Consider the following 6,562-nt stretch of genomic DNA (forward strand, 5'->3'; position numbering starts at 1 on the left):
AACAAAAAATCAATCAATTTATCAACAACAACATACACCTTAACTTAATCATTCCTCACAAGTTAATCTAAAAAATTAATAATAAACAAAACTTGAACTGTATTAATTAATTATCTATTTTACATTTTAAGTACTATTTTGTATAATAATATTTATTTATGGTACAAAATAATAATAATTTCTCACAAGTTAATCTTTCACAATAATTATAGCGGTGATCTATGTTAGGTTCAGACTTTTAGAAAATAGCTTTTGTGTTTTTTCTGTTCTATTAATTTCATCTTTTTTTTTATTTTTTTATTAAACTTTTTTGAAAAATTTCAACTTTCTAATATGGGTCGTATTTAAGAAAATAATTATTTTTTATTTTTATTTAATGATAATTAAACTATTAAATATTAATACTGTTTACAAATTTATTAAAATTTAAAACATTTATAATCACTAAAAAAAAAAATTATTTTCTTGGGGAGTCATTTTTATTTTTTAAAGGAGCACTTGCAAATTGTAAACTTATGTATTAGAAGTTTTGAAAAATGGCCCCCTTCAGGCTTCAACGTGGTGCCACTGATCATGTGAAAATTTGCAACTTAATAATTTGATATTTTCGTGGATCAAATTAAAATTAGAATTAGATTTTAATGAAGTTTTTGAAGGTTTATTATGATTAAGATATTTCATAACAAAAGCATTTTTATTTAATAATTAATGCATAATGCACGTATCTCTAATAAAAAGGTTGTGAAAAAATTTGTACGAAATTCTTACTCCATGTTAGTATATGTCACTTCTACTTAAATTACATCACATAATTATATTATTGAAAAATATTAATCATTTATTACAAATCACATATGATAATTAAATAATAATTTTTTTTTTTTTATTTCAATAGAATCAATACATGTTATATGTAACAAATAATTTATTTTTTTTTTAAATAATATGATTACGTGATATAATTTAAATAGAAATGACATACATCGATGTAGAGGAATTGTTCTATACAATCTTTCTCTTGTTGAAAGAAGCGTAGATTGTTGAAGGAATGGCTTAAAAGAGTTGGTTAAAAAGGAAATAACGATTTTGATTGTTAACGGAATGACCAAATAAATAAGAAACAAAGAAAAATATTTTAAGAATAATAAAAAAAATTATTATGCTCATGAACGGTTTCATCTTGCATAAATAAATTTTTATATTTTTATTATATTTAGATAAATCTTATCATATAAGTTATATCAAGATAAACTCATACATAATGAAAAAATGTCACATGTATCATGTGATCTTAAGAAACCATTAAATGCATATGTAATTGATACTTTTAAACAAGTAAATGCTAATGTGATTTTTTTAATGATCCAAAGATATGAAATTGATCGCTTGAGATGTAGGGTCCATTTATTAGGAAAAAATTGTCACTAAGTTATTTTTTTATTAGGTACAATTAGTCATCTATATGAATTTATTATTTTTAAAGAAATTATAAGCTTGACTCACATTTGAAAAAAAAAATTGATCCACAATATAAAACTAAGCCTATAAGTATGGTTACATGCAAGGAAAATATTAACACCCTACGATGTTCGTCCAAAAAATAGTACTAATTAATTTTATGTTATCTATTATAGCTTTAATAAAAAATTTTAAATGAATTTGTATAATAAAAATCTATTATAGAATTTATATATTGAAAACTTATTTTTTCAATTTATGAGTATTTAAGAAGACTCTTGTCTCAATTGAAAATGTTCCATTGTTACATTCATTTCAAAAATTTCAAGTCATAATTTTATTTATAAATTGATTAAAAAATTATTTTAATTTTTAAAAGTTTAGAAAAAAAATTGATCTTTCAACTTTTTCCTAATTGTTCTTAAAAATTCCTTTATTTAGGAAAAAATAATTTTTTAACTTTTAAAAAAAAATTAGAAAAATCTTTTTGATGTAAAATTAATTTCCTAATTATCTTTAAAAAAAAATCCTTTTATTGTCAAAATTTAGGAAAAATTAATCTTTCAAAAATTTTCATAATTATTTGAAAAATTCTTTTATTGTAAAAATTTAAGAAACATTAATATTTCAAATTTTTTTCAATAATTTAAACAAAATCTTTTTTTGTTGTGAAAATTTACAAAAAGTTGATCTTTCAATTTTTTCTTATAACTTACAACTTTGTTTCTAAAATTTTCAATCTTTTAATTTCTTCATTTTCAAATTATTGAAATATTGGAAATTTAAATATACACGAAAAGAAGTAAAAAAATTAAATAAGGCAAAGCAAAATAACAAATAAAAAAATAGAATAAATAAAACAAAACAAAAAAATTATGCATAAAAATAAATAAAATAAATCAAAATAAATAAATAAAACAAAACTAAAATGAATTAAGAAAAAAGGCTACATATGACCAGAGTGTTTGCAGTTTAGAGTACGAGTCAGACAAATGGATCAACAATAGATATACTTGCAAAACTATGCCATTTTTCACAGCCTATAAAAGTAAAATTTTTTCAAATTCTTTTAGTTTTCTTCCTTTTCTTCTCTCTTAACTTTTTATCATCTTTTCTTTCTCTCGAAAGCTTCATAAAAAAATCCAAAAAATTCTAGAAATCGGCCAATGTTCCAAATTTTAGTGCCAAAAAATTAACAAACCACTTAAGAAACCATAAATTACTAGAAATTAAAAAGAATCCTAGATAGTGGCATCAAAAAATTCAATGGTGCCATAGTCTTTTGTCATGCTCCAATGACAAAGCCTAAAAAAATTCCTTTTTTCAATAAATCTTGACTTCCTCTTTTAGTTTTTCAACTTAGATTTTTAAAATCTCCCTTAAATGACATACATATAATCCCAAATTTTAGGGCCCTTTTTGTTAAAAACACTCTCTATATCCATTCAAAACATTTAAAATCACCACAAAATTACTATACCTCTTCCGTTTTTTTAGTATAGAATGATTTGAAAACCAAACTTAAGAATCTTCTTGCATTACTTAATTCTTAAAGTGACAAATAGCTTTAACTTTATCATAAAAGTCTTTTTAAAATTATTACCTTGTGTGCTTAGGCAAGGAGCTCGACTTTGCTTTTTCATGACCTTTGGTATGGCATGAGTGTCATGTGAATGGCAAGTAGGAATGTTTGAGTTATCCTTGAACCTTGATTATCATAATTAGAGGACTTATTCAATAAAAAAAAGGTTTTGGACAAATCACCCTCATATTTTTGTGATATTTTAAAACTTTTTTTTCATTCCAAGATTTGATGTTGCTAAGTGAAACCATTGAAACCTCTTCATAAGTTAGGCACAAAATGACTCATAAATATAGGTGAATGAAATATATGAATAAAATGAATGTAGGAATATTTGCCCCGCAACAATTTCCAATGAAAGATGCTTTATTTATTCCAAGAACTTGTTTTCACATGGAACTTTTCATCCTTAAATTATATCCATAAAATATTTGATTTGCTCGTATTAATTTGCCTCACCAAAAAAATTCAACAAGTGTTGTCCATACTTCCTTATTGGGTTAACTTCATATCTTAATGCCTTTGCCTTTTTAGCCACCTCTTTTGCCTTACTCACGACTTGGAAAAATGGTTTCGCCAAATGCTCTATGTATCTTAAATTTTCTCTTTTACCATTCCATACTTGGCATAACAACCCTTTTTTCTCCATAAGTAGTTGATCATATTCTTTATAAGCCCATCAATATAATTCCCTTTTTGGCTTAACTTTTGCCTTAAATCTTAGGCGTACTCACGTAGCATAATATTCTCTTTTTACATTAGAGTGTATTTTTTCTCCATTTTAAAAAATTCCTTCTTCTATCTTTTGTTCTTGCAAGTCAATTTTGGTGATCCTTCTTTCTTTGGCCTTCACCTCGGCATACAGCCTTTTACATTCATAATTTACTTCCCCTAATTAGTAATAGTTTTATTGCATTTTCTAGTGATCTTACGAATTTTGACTTATTGCTTGTCTACCTTATCTTTTAATTGTTCTTTTTTTTTCTTTAAGCCTTTGTATCTTCCGTGTCATCTTATACTTCTCAGCTTCAAATTTTTTTTTTGGTCAAAATTTTGCTTTTTTAGGGCATTTCTTTTGATTTCGGACCAACTAGTGTGCAAGTGTCTTTAAAAGGGAACAAAATTTCTTTGTCCCATTTTGCTTTTCATACTAGATATTTATGAATGGCCTTAAAACTAAAAAGTCTTACGCTTGTGACAAACCATTTTATTACGGATCTTTTCGATATTAATAGGCCTTAAATTTTATTTTGATAATTGGGTTCAAAATTATTCGATTGGGTTTTAATTATGAAATTAAATTTTAAGCCAAGATAAAATGGCCCAAAACTTTCATTTTTTCTTATTATTATTATTATTATTATTATTATTATTATCATTTATTTTATTTTAGGTGGAAATCAAGGTCAACATTAAGATTGGGTTTGGGTTTAGATTCTTGATAATGTGAAAATTGGAAAGTTTTAAACTTGAGAGTCAAGAATAGCTTATTGGTATTATGAGAGAATCAAGAAATTTTTGAAAAAAAATTAGGACTGTATAAAAATCAGAATCAAAATCTGTTTGTAGATTCAATTTCTCAAATATTCTAATTGATTTACAATAAAAAAGCTAGGCATTAAGCCTTGATATAAAGGAGGAAGAACACAAATGGTGGGAGCATGAAAAATATAAGCAGTCAAAGATTGGGTGAGTGGTACCCAAAACCAGAGGCGGTAAGCAATTTTGCAAAATAATTAGCCTCAAAGATCAAAAACACGGTAACAAGCTCAATTTTCAGAAGCAATTTCAACTCAAATCAATAAGAGAGATAAAATAGAGCCAAGTAATTCCCAATTGTGAACAAGAGCAACAAAGAATTGGCCAACAAAGCCCTAACATAGACAATTGAATAAGCACAATCAAAAACCCAAAAGCCAAATTAGAAACACCTATAAACAGTTCAGCAAACCCATTCTCACTTACCAACAAAGCTATTGGCCTAGTAAACAAACCCCAATTGAAAAAAAAAAAAAAAGGTTCCAAATTGAAATAGAAAAATCAATCCACACATATCAACAATCACAAAAAACACAAGGAAAAAAAAAGAGAGATTAAGGATTCAACATTAAGATTTCAAAGTAAGGTTTCTGGATTTGGAGTTTGTTCTTGAGAGGCATATAGGAAAGACTTTGTGGTAGTCCTAGGTAGTTAAAGTGATAGAAAATAATGGTTTTGGAAGATTCTGGGTTGAAAAACAAAAAGAAGGTGATTGGCGGTGAAAATAGTGGCTTAGGCTGTTTATTTTTGGCTTTAACATTTTGATGTGAAAGAAAAATGAGTAGTTGTTGGTGTGAAAATAGTTAGGAAGGAGATATCATTTTGGGCTATCGATCGGTGGAGAGTAAGGGTGTAATCGAGTCAAGTTGAGCCGATACAATGAAAAGCTCGAGCTTGAGCTGGACTCTCAACTCGCGACTTGATACTCAGCTCGAACCCGATCGAGTTTCATTTTTCTAACTCGAGCTGATTCATGATCGAAATCAAGCTACTCGAGCTCGTTCGATTAAGCTCGATTAATATGTAAAAATAAGCTCGATTCTTATACTCGACAAGACCTCGATTATTTGTGCTCGAACTCAAACTCGAACTCGATTTTGAGATATTTTATTAATTAAAATAATAAAAAATATTTAAATATAAAAGCTCGATTAGGCTCGCAAGCTACTCGAACCGGATATAAAAATACTTGAACTCAGCTCGATCGATGAATCGAGTTACTCAAGCTCGACTCGATAATAATCAAACCAAAATTGAGGTTTATTTGAATCGAATCCGAGTAGCTTGCGATTATTAATGTATCATTTACACTCCAAGTAGAGAGTAGCAAAGACAATGGCTAGCTCATCGGGTTTTGGGAAAGGTCATTGGTGTCTAGGTTTTGTTCTTGGGTTAAAGAATATTTAGAGATAAGTTGAGAAGTTTGAAAGTAGAGAGAAAGAGTTGTAGCAAAAAAAAAAAAAAAATGAAAGGGTAAAATTTTTTTTTGGCTTTTATAAGTAATCAAAATGGTGTTGTTTTAGGCATAGAGAGCTGTAGCCTTATGACTTGTGTAAAAAAGATATGTGTGTTGCACCAAGCCCAACCAAACCTTAATTGCAAGGCTTTTTTTCTTTTTTTGCTGATTTTTTTTTGTTCTTTTTTATTCAATTTTTTATGCTATTTTATTTATATATGGTAATTTAAGGATGTAAAATTTAGAAATTGTAAATATTTTTGTACATTATGTTTGTATAATAGTTTTGTATAATTATTTTGGAATTAATTTGAAATTTATAATTTGTGAATACATAAGTAGGATATAAATAATTTTTTTCATAATATATTTCATAAATGCAATGATAGAACCTTTTCAAGTAAACAACAAGTTTATCTTGAATACTTTTGAGATGGAGAAAAAATTTTTTTGGTGAAAACCTAAAGACTTTTTTTTGATATTTAAATATTGAAATTAAAAAATTAACAAAAACCATTTGATTAAGG

The sequence above is a fragment of the Durio zibethinus genome, chromosome 3 (genome assembly GCF_047325235.1).
Source record: "Durio zibethinus cultivar Kanyao isolate XHJ-2024 chromosome 3, ASM4732523v1, whole genome shotgun sequence".
Taxonomy (NCBI): Eukaryota; Viridiplantae; Streptophyta; class Magnoliopsida; order Malvales; family Malvaceae; genus Durio; species Durio zibethinus.